At 44.7% G+C, this 13,432-nt stretch overlaps 1 protein-coding gene and 1 pseudogene across 1 annotated transcript in view; both read left to right on the top strand.

Annotated features, from left to right (window-relative positions):
• The window catches only part of LOC147733265 (sperm-specific sodium:proton exchanger-like), a 4,638,748-nt gene that overhangs the window by 1,138,746 nt on the left and 3,486,570 nt on the right, over positions 1 to 13,432 (top strand). The gene's annotated exons all lie outside the window — the stretch shown is intronic.
• Positions 183 to 5,448, top strand: LOC147733267 (uncharacterized; annotated as a pseudogene).

The raw sequence follows: 13,432 nt of genomic DNA, 5'->3' as shown, positions 1-13,432 counted from the left end.
GTGCGCACAAATTCGCGAATTTTGCGGATCACGAATTCGCAAATCCGCAAATTCGCGGATCGCGAATTCGCAAAATTCGCCCATGCTTACACAAGAGAAGCACCAGTTCCAGGAAGAAGTCCTGCAGCGGTGTGTGCAGCAACTCGTGCAACTGCGGCCTGCTGTTCTGCCATCTTAAGAAGATGGCCCCCAAAAATGTTTCCCGTAGCTCCTTTAGCAAGAAAGTTGCCAGTAAGCAGCAGAAGAAGCAAGTAGTGCCACTTACCATGAAAACTGGTGTTCTGACCGCCACATTTTTTGGGAAAAAAATAAGTACGCCTGCAGCAGCAGCGGGATCTGCTGGGGACCAAGCTGGGAGCAGCAACCCCTCTCCATTGGGCTCAGTGCCACCACCACCACGCCAACTTAAGTCCAAGCCCTTGAGTTCTACAGAGGCAGCCAGTCTAGTTGTTCAATCACCATCGACCAGTGATGTTGGCTCATCGCAAGAAAGTAGCAGCAATGTCCCTCAATCAACACAGGTTGTTGTAACTCATCTGACGAGTGTTCAACAACCACAGACGCAACAACAACCCCATGTGCAAGTACAAGCCCAAGTACATGTGGAAGGAGAGGCAGCGCAAAGAGATGCGCAATCAGAGGTGCATAGAGGGGCACAAGTCCCCATAATAGTTGTTTCCCCCGAAGTAGGGGCACATCAGGAAATCGACATTCAAGCCGAGGTATCATTTGAGGAAGCCACTCCTCCTGATCATTCATTGTCTTCCACATCCCTAGCAAGGAAAAGATCAAGGATGGTGCCTACATCTTATTCAAGCCCCCTTCCTTCTGATGATATGGATCCAGCTTGGGAACCACCACTGCCGTCTGCCGTCTGAGAGTGAGGCACACCATGATCTGACAAAGGTAGCTAAGCGTAAAAGGAAGGTCCCCGAAGTCTCATACTTATGGGGTGTGATGATGACGCTGAAGAAGTGGCGTACACTACTCCTGCTGATGAAGACTCTCACGACGACGACACAGTCATCATACACGCCACTCCAGCCTCAGCGGGCATGCAGCAAACAGACATTTTTACCCTAGCCCAAAAAGCTGCTGAGCGTGATGTTGTCGACGAGGAGGCAATGGGACCACCATCATTGGAGTTAACTAGTACACCACCACCTACCGCTTCCATATTTTCTCGCCAGAAGGGACCACCATCCACCTCGACCTCCATTTCCTCAAATAGTGGTGCTGCAAGTGCACAATGTAGTAAAGTTCGGCAACACACATCCTCCACTTCATCTGGCATTAGCAGCATGACCAGTATCGCCTCCTCCGCCCCACACAGACATTTGAAGTCCACAGTTTGGGACTTCTTTAGTGTTTGCACAACAAGGGAAAACATAGCCATTTGTAGCATTTGTAAGCTTGCAGTTAGTTGTGATAAGCTTGGTACCAACTATGGTACCGGAGGCCAGAGAGGTCATCTTGAGAGACAGCACACTGTCCAATGGCATGCGCACCTAAAGGAGATCAAGGAAGCCCGAATTGCAAGTCAACAAACTCTATCCGTTGATGTTGATGACGAGGAGGAAGAAGCGTCAAACACTTCACTTACACCCAGTACCCCTGTCAGCAGCACACTCCCTGTGAGCCACACTAAGAGTGTGGGAGAGAGTGAGACACCAATGCGAAAAAGGTGTCTCATCATCACCGAGCGTAACTGGGTCGAAGAAGTCATCATCATCATCCCATAAAATCATGGTCCAGCTCACCATTAGAAGCATGTTGTTTTCAGATGCTCCATTTGAACGCAACCACCCAATGACGCGTCTGTATAACACTAAGCTGGCTAAAATGCTAGCTCTGGACCTTCTCCCTTTTTCTTTTGTGGAAGGGGTTGGTTTTCTTGAATTAGTGGCAACGCTTTGCCCTAAATGGAAGGTTCCTAGCCAGTTCTATTTTGCGAGAGTTGCGGTTCCAGCCCTACATGAAGATGTGCTGGAGGTGATTGGGGCAGCTTTGCAGAAGAGTGCTATTCACGCTATGCATCTGACAACAGACATGTGGACCAGTGGCGCAGGCACTGATTACATGTGCATCACTGCACACTGGGTCTCTTTTTCAGGAGTTAGAGCAAAGCTAAGGGCAGGTGTTGACCCGGACAACGTTTTTAAAGCTGCTCGGAAACATGCAACACTAGCCATGTTTGGCATGGAGACAAGTCATACAGGAGAAAACATTTTGCAGGAGTTTAACACAAAGGTCTTTCAATGGCTGTCCCCAAAAAAACGCAAGATTGGTTATGTTTCCACAGATAATTGCGCCAATGTAGTTAAGGCCATAGAAATGGGTAACTATTTCAGAGTGCCGTGTTTGGCGCACTGTATAAACCTGGTTGTTAAAAAATTCTTGAGTGTAGAAAGTCCAGTGTGCGAGTTACTGACCACCTGCCGAAGAATGTGCACACATTTCAGCCATTCTTTTAAGGCCCGGAAGCATCTGAGGGTCCTGCTACATGAACGTCGACTGCCAGTGAAAGCACTCATCCAGGAGGTGGCAACATGTTGGAACTCAAACTTCTACATGTTTGAGCGTCTGTATGAGCAGTGTACGGTAGTCGATCAGTATTTCTTTACACAGGGTACAGCTATGAAGGACCTGAGGATACATGCGGAGCAACGGAAGCTAGTTAAAAGCCTGACAGACATGCTTCGCCCTTTTGAGGTCTTCACGCGTGCAGTCAGCAGGAAGGACTGTAATTTGGGAAAAGCTATCCCATTGTTGCGCATGCTAGAGCACCAACTGAAGGCTGTGTCTTCTACGTTTCAAAAAGATAAAGAAAAGCAAGAAGCTTTTGATTTGGCGGAGAAATTATTACAGTGCCTACTTTGCGATGAACGTCTTCAAAAGATCCACACAGAACAGCATTACATTTTACTATTTTGGATCCACGCTACAAAAAGGCACTGGCAGGTAGAGCATTCTTTCCTTTTGGTGACGCAGAAGTTTCAGAGTACAAACGTTGGCTAGCTCTGTCAGCCATGAGGTTTGAAAGAGAACAGCAGGAAATTGAAGGCAATGGCAGTACATCAGCATCAGTAGGCCATCTGGAGTCAAAAGAATCCACTTCTGCACCTGTGGCTGTGGCAGAAGTGAGTGATTTTCCCTCTCAGCCGTTAAAGACACCAGCAACCGGATCATTTGCACCAGACACAACAGTAACATTGTGTGAAGAAGAGGATTGGCTAACTCAGCTTGGGTTTGCTTCTCAAAAGGTCCCAGCAAAAAGTAAGCAAAGTGGAAGAACCATGGAGAACCTTGAGTCGATGGTGCAGGACTATCTGAATGACTCAACAGAGGTCTTTCTTCATGATGACCCATTGGCGTATTGGCATGAGAAAAAAGAATTGTGGCCAGAGATCTCCAACTTGACTATAAACTACTTGTCTTGCCCACTCGCAAGCGTGTCTTCTGAACATATTTTCAGTGCTGCTGGTGGCATTGTAACTTGCAAAAGGACCCGCCTCTCGCCCAAAAATGTGGAGAGGTTAACAATTCTCAATATGAATCAGCACCTCATAACACCAGATTACAAAGTACGAGAATACACGCTAGAAGAAGACGAGGAGGACACCAACTTAGATGAGGGAATTTCTTCTCTGTTAGGTCACCTACTCCCGCCTGAATTCACAGAGTATGAGGACGAACTCTTCTTCCCTGACACCGAGCCCTGAAAATGAGCCAATGAATCAATAACTTTCTTTTTCGTCCTTATTCACTTTTATTCCTGTGTGTCTGTCTTTCTTTGTTTTGCAAAGTCAATATAAATAAAAACTTTAATCACCTAATCACAAAAACAAGCCCATCAGCAGAACTGTCTTCACCTATTTGCTTATTGATCTTAAGGTTCCGCAGTCTGCATTCCTCAGGTTCACAAGTTCACAAGAACATGCTCCTCTATCCTCCTCCTCCAGACTCCTATTTCCCTCAAAGCAGATGGCTGGATTACGCCCAATGAAGAAAGACTCTGCACTTTTGGGGGTGTTCTACTTCTTTGCGGGTGAGTTGACGGCTCTGGGGCCATTGCTTGGAATGTCTAATACTGGATAAAAGTGGTTTGGAGAAAATCAGAGTTGAAAAAGTTATTGCCTTTTTGCTCACTATCATGTTTTCGGGGGCCTTTTTGGGTGGGTTCCTGGTGTTTGGGGGTGGGTTTTGGGGTCTGGGAGCACTGCTGGCACAGTCTAATGTTGATTGCATTTGTTTTCTAGGACATCCATGGTGGAAAAGTGGGGTTATGACCTAGCTGCACAGCACGTTTGGACAGAAGGCCGAAAAATATTGTAAGTATGAGATTTTCCATTTTTGCTTTTTGCTGTTTGGGGGTGTTGTGCTTTTTTGCGGGTGGGTTGGCGGGTCTTGGGGCATTGCTGGGAAGGTCTAATACTGGATAAAAGTGATTTGGCGAAAATCAGACTTGAAAAAGGTTTTGCCTTTTTGCTCACTATCATGTTTTTGGGGGCCTGTTTGGGGGGCTTCCTGGTGTTTGTGCGTGGGTTTCGGGGTCTGGGAGCACTGCTGGGTATGGATACTGTTGATTGCAAGTGGTTTGTAGAAAATCCATGGTGGCAAAGGGGAGTTAGGGCCTCGCTGCAGAGCGCGTGCGGAGTGATTTTGGAAATTGGCCTGAAAATTACTAAGTACCCATTTTTGTACTTTTGCTTTTTGGCTGTTTGGGGGTCTTCTACTAGTTTCCGCCTGGGTTGACGGCTCTGGGGCCATTGCTGGGAAGGTCTAATACCAGATAAAAGTGATTTGGCGAAAATCAGACTTGAAAAAGTTTTTGCCTTTTTGCTCACTATCATGTATTCGGGGGCCTGTTTGGGGGGCTTCCTGGTGTTTGTGGGTGGGTTTCGGGGTCTGGGAGCACTGCTGGGTATGGATACTTTTGATTGCAAGTGGTTTGAAGAAAATCCATGGTGGCAAAGGGTAGTTAGGGCGTAGCTGCAGAGCGCGTGCGGAGTGATTTTGGAAATTTGCCTGAACATTTGCCTGAAAATTTCTAAGTGCCCATTTTTTAAGTGGCTTGTAGAAAATCCATGGTGGCAAAGGGGAGTTAGGGCCTAGCTGCAGAGCGCGTGCGGAGTGATTTTGGAAATTGGCCTGAAAATTACTAAGCCCCCATTTTTGAAGTTTTGCTTTTTGACTTCTACTAGTTTCCGCCTGGGTTGACGGCTCTGGGGCCATTACTGGGAAGGTCTAATACTGGATAAAAGTGGTTTTGACAAAATCGGAGGCAAATTTTATTTTGCGTTTTTGCTGACTTGCTTGTCTTTAAGGTGCTGTTTGGGGGGTTCCGGGTGTTTGTGGGTGGGTTTTGGGGTCTGGGAGCACTGCTGGCACAGTCTAATTTTGATTGCATTTTTTTTTCAGGAAATCCATGATGGAAAAGGGGAATAAGGGCCTAGCTGCTCAGCGTGTTTGGACAGAATTGAAAGAAGGCCAAAAAATATTGTAAGTATGAGATTTTCCATTTTTGCTTTTTGCCTGTTTGGGGGTGTTGTGCTTTTTTGCGGGTGGGTTGGCGGGTCTTGGGGCATTGCTGGGAAGGTCTAATACCGGATAAAAGTGGTTTGGAAAAAATCCATGCTAAAAAGCCTTTTGGCACTTTTTGTAACTTAGGGTTCGTTAGGGTTAGCACTAGCAGCAGTACTCCATGCGTTATTAAAAGCAGATTGAATTTCAATTATCACGATTCAGCGTTTTGCATAATGAGAATTGTTCAACGATTTACTAATCTCCTATGAACTGTGAAGAGTCACTTTCGCAGCAGTGCTTTTTCATCTACTACAAAAATATAGACTTTCTTCCAAGTGTTTGGATATGCTCTTTGGGCAGTGAGCATGTGAAAATTGCACGCTAGTTTATCAAAAATCAAATATTTTTTGGTGATACTTGGATTGGTGCTTGAGAATAGAGTGGTCCACTGTCCAAACTTTGTTGTATCAAAAATCCATGCGTTTGGGGGTGTTCTAGATTTTTGCAACTGGGTTCTGGGCTCTTAGAGCACTCATGGGAATGTGTAATTTTGGTTGCAAGTGATTTGAAGAAAATCCATGGTGGGAAAGGGGGGATTTGACCTAGTTAAAGAAAGCGTTTGCCACTATTCTTAACTTAGGGCTCGTTATGGTTAGCAGTATTGTATTGCATGTGTTTGGGCGGAGGGATGTTTGTGGGGGGGTTTGCGAGTCTTGGAGCAATGCTGGGTATGGATACTTTTGCTTGCTTGCAACTGGTTTGAATACCATCCACGGTGGATAAGGGGGGATTTGGGCCTACTTTACTTTCAAAGTACGTTTTGTCACCATTTTTCTACTAGGCCTCGTTTTTTGAGATCTGATTGGAGGTCTTCTACATTTTTGCGACTGGGTTTAGTAACGTTCTGTCAAGCTTCACATTAGCGAGCTGCAATCCAGGATCCGCCAGGCAGGCAGTGGACAGGGTGTCTTCTGGTCACCAACATTGATGGACGGAGCGTCATCTGAAATGGAGGAGTCCCGCTAATAAGAGGAATGGTTTGATGCATGCAACTTACCAAATTCAACAGGACAACTACAACAAAATACAGATACAGTATCCGTTCTTTTCTAATTATCTTTTAAGTAATGTTATTGCTGTGAACTTCTAGGAGTGTGACTCTGCATTTCTTTGATCTCTGCTTCTAAATTAATCCCTACAGCCATTCTATAGGTTTTACTTGTGCTTTTTTTTAAACCTAATTTAATGTAAGAAGTGTTTCTCTGAGTGCAGAGATAGGCAAGTGAAAACGCATAATTAGTACTGCAGCCCTGTACTGTCTCATTCTTTCATTCACGGTTGTCAAAAGTACTACTTACTTTTCAATAACCATGCATGCAGTAGTGCATGCACTTCCTTTATGTCACTTAAAAGATTTATGGTTAGCTTTGTACCCAAAGATTTCTTTATCTTCAATTATTGTTTGTCCATGCTGTGCTTTTTTTTTCTTCTCTCAACAAACTTTACCAAAATCCCCCATTCCCATCCATTTTCCAAACCCTAACCCTCTTCCCCCGGGCTGTGTGGTTTTGATTGATGTGTGACTAAATGACAGCAATAATTCCACACACTTGCTGGGGAGGATAAGGTCATAGCAACAGGCTGGGGAAGGAATCCGAGGATATATTCTATTCTTACTCAGCTTGACACTCAGTCACTACTGGCAAATGAAAGCAGATTTTCATGTGCGCCATCAACTTGATTGGTCATCAAGAACATCCTCCTTCTAAACGTGGCAAATTATTACGCTGCTGTGTCCTTCACCTTCGGTACTATTTCTTGTAGTAGTAGCCAATGCCAAAGAAATTCAACGCAAGTACTAGTTATACTTTCAATACTTTACCAGTTGTTAGGCTACATTGTGGCACTGTTCTAGTGTACTGTCACCTGCTATATTCTCTATTGTACCGTTCTAATGCTACGGTAAGGACAAACAAGGTTTCATTTTCTTTTTTTTCAGATGCTGCAACTGCCACTGTGTAACACCACTAGTACCACCGCAATGATGACATTTCTCCCGCCCAGGATTGCCAACCTTAATCGCCGTTTGCCGTGCAGCCAGCCCTGTGCCTAGCCCTATTTCCAAACACAAATTACAGGTAAGATAAGTGTTTAAGGGGAGGAAGTATAATGGAGTATTAGGAGAGACGAGAGACTAACGCTAGTACTAGTAAAGTCCTAGGACTATTGAATTCACTTACTCTGTGAGAGGCACTTAGTTTTGAAAACATTTGGGCAATTAATTATACAACTTGAATCAAGATGCCACTTAAGTTTCAGGAAAACAAACTTACTGTTAAACCCCCACCCACCAGCCTCAAAAGCAGTAAAAAAAACACGTATGCTAAGATAAAGTTTAAAGTATATTTATATCCCTAACAAAAATAATCTCCTGCAAGACCCAACCCACCCCCACTCCCTAACCCCAACGAATGTCCGTGAAAAGTCCCAAAAACCCAACTCCCATTTCCCACCCCCCAGAAGTCTTTAAAAAAGGGGCAAGGGACAGTCTCCTCCTACTGCTGGCTGCTGCTGTTGACTATCCGGGCCAGGTCGGCATGCTCCTTGCGGAGGGTCTCGAGCAGGGTTTTGGTGTTGAGGAGCTCCTGCTCGGGGTAGGACACCTCAGGGAAAGGCGGTGCATCCTTTTTTTGTAAATGCTGTGGAGGGCAGCTGATTTCTTTGCTGCTCGGCGGTGGCGGGTGGCTGCGGTACCCCGGCTCCGTACCGCTGGAGACCTGCTGCTCTGACTGGCTGACCCAGGGAGCGCGGAGGAGGATGCAGGTGTCGCCGTAGATGTTGTAGACATACTCTGCACGTCCTCCTCCTCATGGGCTACCAGCCGCTGATATTCGGCGACAGTGGCCTCCAGCCTCCGTTGCCGGGCCCGTCTAGCCAGCTCCTTCCGTGTTGGTTTGGAAGGACCATCTATATGAAGAAAGAAAAAGACATAGTCTGTAACCAATGCTCTTTAAGATTAACACAAAATGATTCAGCAGAAAGTTGTGTCGCAGTAGAACTAGCAACTTGCAAGCGCAGTACATAACTATTGTGGCCAGTATCTATCTAACCTCTCACTTCTTCATCCTTGCTCTAACATTAGTGGTAGTTTAAGGAATCAATTCTACGAGCACTATGGACTCACTCCATTAGAGTCGACTATGACATTACACCAGTCTTATTCTTCTTCTTCTCTCTTGTTTAGCAAAATTGGTACATTAACTTCTGCAAGCCGGCATAATGCCAGCGCAGTCATTTTGCATCCAAGATGAGTGAGACAGACTTGCGTTACTGTACCAGTCCAGTACATGCAGGTGGTGATGCTCTTACTTTTCTATTACGGGTGGCACTGAGAAAACCTGTTACAAGGGCTAATGCTCAATTAATTTAACTTTCGCCCTACAGTGCCAATGAATACTAGAAAAGGAAAATGAAGAAGATAAATAATCTGATTATCTATCACTTCACATGGTATGTACTTGCTTACATATGGGATGACTTTAGGTGCTTTGCTTTTTATTGAGTGAACAGTGATACATCCACACAAGAATGACCGAGTTCTACTAAACTTATTAACAGAGGTAGTGAGTGGCCATCGTAATAGCCGGATATATGCTGTGCTTGCAATGCAAACTACTGCTACTATTCATGGTAGTATTCGGACAAAATTACAACTTCTTTTCCTTGCCTTTCCTACACATGGACGGACGTGCGGGTGCGGTGTTACATGCCCTTCAGAGTAACACTTAGTTCATCCAGTGACCGTCTACTCTCTCTAGATACACATATGCTATCTAAGAGTCAGATAGTAACATGATCCAGGCATCCATCCATTCAAACTATATGTCAATCATTCTTCTTCATGTCTCTCATCTGGACAAACCTTATGTTTTCTCACGGGGAGCACACTATGCAGTCTGCAATCTCAATAAGTAAGGAATATAAGAGGTTACCAATGCCCGCCACTACCGTGGCAACCCGCACAGCAGTTTGGTCCGACACTTGCACCGCCTCCTCCCCAGAGCATTCCTCCTCCACCTCCGCGCTGGGCCCAGCACCAGATGTTCCACCTACAAAGTACATTTAAGAATGTTAGATTTCATAGACATACATCACTCACTAGTATTTTGTCTAGGAATGAAGAAATGTGAATACAGAAACCAATCTAATAATTTGTGACTGTCTACTCTAAAGTAAAAATGTCCCTTTTTCCAGGGAAGGGTGTTGTCTTGCTGCACTTTTTGGCACAACTGATGAATGCTTGCTTTTTCACACGCACCATTTTTCTCATAACAGACAGAAGCTTCACTTCTAAGAACAAATCATCATAACTAGGACGAAGGGACCAATGATTTTGCTCCAAAAAGAAAAATGAAATTTCAAACCAGGTGAAGGCTCGGCTCGGCCACAATAAATGTGTGAAATAAATCACTATAATCACTTTTCCATTTTTAATCAACCGTTTATGTTTTATGACAAGCTTGATTTTAATAAATATTTTTACTTTTAATAAAGCTTTAAAACTTAAATAGACTCTGTGATTTCTGGTCATGAGTGAATGAGCAAAAGGTTTTGCAATTTGCAAGCATGAGTCCGTGCCTCTGACACTTCTGGGCTCTGACTCCGTACTCTTGTCCTGCATTGGATAATCATCATTGGGGATCAATCATCGATGAATTCGGGAGCTAAATGACTCTGCCACACTATCTAGTCAGTAAGAAGATTGGGGGTTCTTCAAAGTCTGATATCACTGAGGTATGTGGAAAGTCTACCTGCGCCTATTATAATTGATAAACAACGCACTATTTAGTGTCCATAGTTCTGTTTGTGCAGATTTGTCCTCCTATCCAAACCAAAAGTAAAGTAGTATCTTATTCTTTCTTGGTGGTCATTCACCTTTTTATTGTTGGTAATTGTCAAAGCATAAACATTTAGAGGACTTGAAAAGACATTATGGACAATCCAAGAGGACTGCACTCAGTGCATAGAGCTATTGCTGACTAGAATGGGAGTTTTGTTTTACACCTTTTGCCAAATGTGCAATCTTAGTCGGCTACACAGACAGAATAATAAAGATAATCTAGTAATACCGCAGGGAGTCATAGTTGAGGCAGGATAAGAATTTAGATAAGTCTACAAGAAGATCAAAGATGATTTAGAAAAAATCGAATGAGGAACGCTAGGAAAAAATAGGTACTCTATATTAAAATTAAAACTTTCCGGGGCCATCAAAGGAGCCCTCGCCTGACCGATTCTGGCCTTGTTCAGCAGCAGCAGCAGCCTCTTGCCCCTGGGGGAGCTGATGTACAACATGAAAGAAAGAAAGACCAGAAAACATGAATGATATTTGTCAACCAAATCAAACATTTCAAAAGAACAATAACAAAATATTTTGGCGAAATAGCAAATAGACAACTATTCCACGGGATATATTGACCTATCTCATGTGGTCTACTACGATATTAGTATTGCTTGATTGGCGGTACCGTCGACTTGGAAAGTTATGCAACTCACTAAACAAACTACTAAAAAGGTTTGCCTAGGACTGTCAGGCTGCAGTCCGCAGCAGGCGAAGTGACAGACAAAGTCCATTGTGATTGCAGATCAGCGACAACACTAAAAGTTTCCTACTACATTAACCAGTCATTAAAATACTCAAACTGTCAATCCACCACCACTATCTCTTCTTATTGCCAGGTGTTCAAAGGAAGGACTGGACTTGAGTCTGTAGGGGCAGATTTAGAAGTCCCTTGCGGCTCTTTTGCTCCATTGTTGCGTGACTTTTGTGACGCAGCGGCAGAACAAAACAGGCGCCATGGTGCGGCGTATATTAACAACGTGACGCATATGGGGGATTGGAACGACTGGATTTTTGGACCAGATGGGATCAGCTCCTGAGAGCCCCTCTAACCCAGCCGGAACGTAACCACCTCCCTCCTCAGGACCATCTATCCAGGCACCTGGGTACCTACCTGAGGATGGGGAACTCGCAATATACAAACTCATATCATCAGAAACACCACTAAATCTATAGGGATACTAAGAATACTCACTGATTACTAAGGACATCCATGCCCTACACCACACTCATACCTCATAGTCTTGCGACCACATGGGTCCAGACTAATCTACCCTGGGGCAGTTCTGATTATCTACCATTACACACTGATTACCCTCAGTGCTCACTCGACACGCAATCTGGCGTGCCATACACACTGAGCTGCAGCCTCAGTGCTCACTCTCTTTCACACGATCTACAATCCGGCAGATCTAAACACTGGTGTCCTTCCAAGTGCTCTCATTTATACACGATCTACAATCCGGCAGATCTAAACACTGGTCTCCTTCCCAGTGCTCTCATTTACACATGATCTACAATCCGGCAGATCTAAACACTGACCACAATCAGTGTTCTCACTAACGCCACTTACCAATGACGACCACTTTCCTATGAATAAATTCAGCTCTCTGTCTCTCTATGTTGGGAAGTCTCTCTCACTATTCACTAAGGGTTCGCTACTACAATAATATTATGGGATGGCCGAATTACTTAGTGTCAACAATTCCCTAGCTCAAGGGCTCCTCTTTCTCCCTACTTGTTCAGACTTACCGGATCAGGGGCAGCATCTGTTCTGGCTGTAACATCTGACTAGAAGAAAAGGTTACCTGTTCTCTGAAATAGGAGACACTCTGTTTGCAGGAGTAAAAATGCTCTCTATCATAAGAACCACAAATACACACTAGTTCACTAAGAACTGGGGTCTCTTTATTTTAACAATGATGAAATACACATACACAAATCTGCGGGGTCTCTATAACTAACAGGAACTTTAACACACCGCTGAAAGGAAAGGATTAGACATACAGTACAAGGTTATCTGCGGGGTAACAGGAACTTTTAACACACCGCTGAAAGAAAAGGATTAGACATACAATAGCCTAGGGAATAAGGACAAGATTAAGGGGTAAGTGTAAAGGGGACTATTTTAGACTACCTCACCTATTAGAAGGAAGATTTCTCTTTGACTCTGGTGGGATCAGGGCTCTCTCTGTCTCTGGGGGGATCAGGGTTCTCTCTGTCTCTCCCTCCGTCACCACAGCACCACGCCTCTGGTTCAATTGCTCCAGCTGACAGCCTTAGCTCCTCCATCTGCTTTGATGCTCTCTGACAAACTGGCAGTCCCAGCTGATAGTCACTGCTCTCTCTTCAGCTTCAGCAATCATCTGCCTTCTTTCTCCATTCCAGAACTGCACTGCATTCTGCAGCTCCAGCAGACATCCTGCTCTCTCCTCTGCAAGAACCAAACTGCACTGACCACTCCTCCTCTCCTGCTATTCGCTAATATGGATTCCTCTCCCCTCATGGAAATTTCCAACAGAGGGCTGCCTCCCACCGAATTCCTGTGCTAGCTCCAGAGCTCTTTACGCAACCGCAGTGGCCAGCTGCTTGTTACGTCTGGGCCCAAGAGACAAACACATTCCTCGGATAAGAAGCAGTCCTGACTGGTTTTCCCCTAGCAGTCAACAGCCTTAACTATATACTTTACCTTTACTCCTGAAGCCTCTCAGCGCCATCAAAATGGAGTCTCTCTAGTTCTGGACCTTGTAGGCCTAAGAAGGATGAAATAACCCTTAGCTCTGTCAGAGTACCTACATAAACCATACCAATGTGTAATATAAAGTCCGGACCACAGGATCCAACCTCTACTATAAGCAAAAATGACAGGCCAAAGCCAATAGGCAATAGATGGCCTCTTCTAGGTCTGAAAGAAAGGGCTTAAAAGGGCCAACACAAGCTAGGAATACATATCCTAGATGTGAGCAAGATTAAAGTCTTTATCACTCCCAAAATAGGGCCAAAAAGCCT

Source organism: Lissotriton vulgaris, chromosome 2_1 (genome assembly GCF_964263255.1).
Source record: "Lissotriton vulgaris chromosome 2_1, aLisVul1.2, whole genome shotgun sequence".
NCBI lineage: Eukaryota > Metazoa > Chordata > Amphibia > Caudata > Salamandridae > Lissotriton > Lissotriton vulgaris.
Note: the sequence above shows the minus strand (reverse complement) of the source record. Positions and strands in the feature narration are given on the sequence as shown.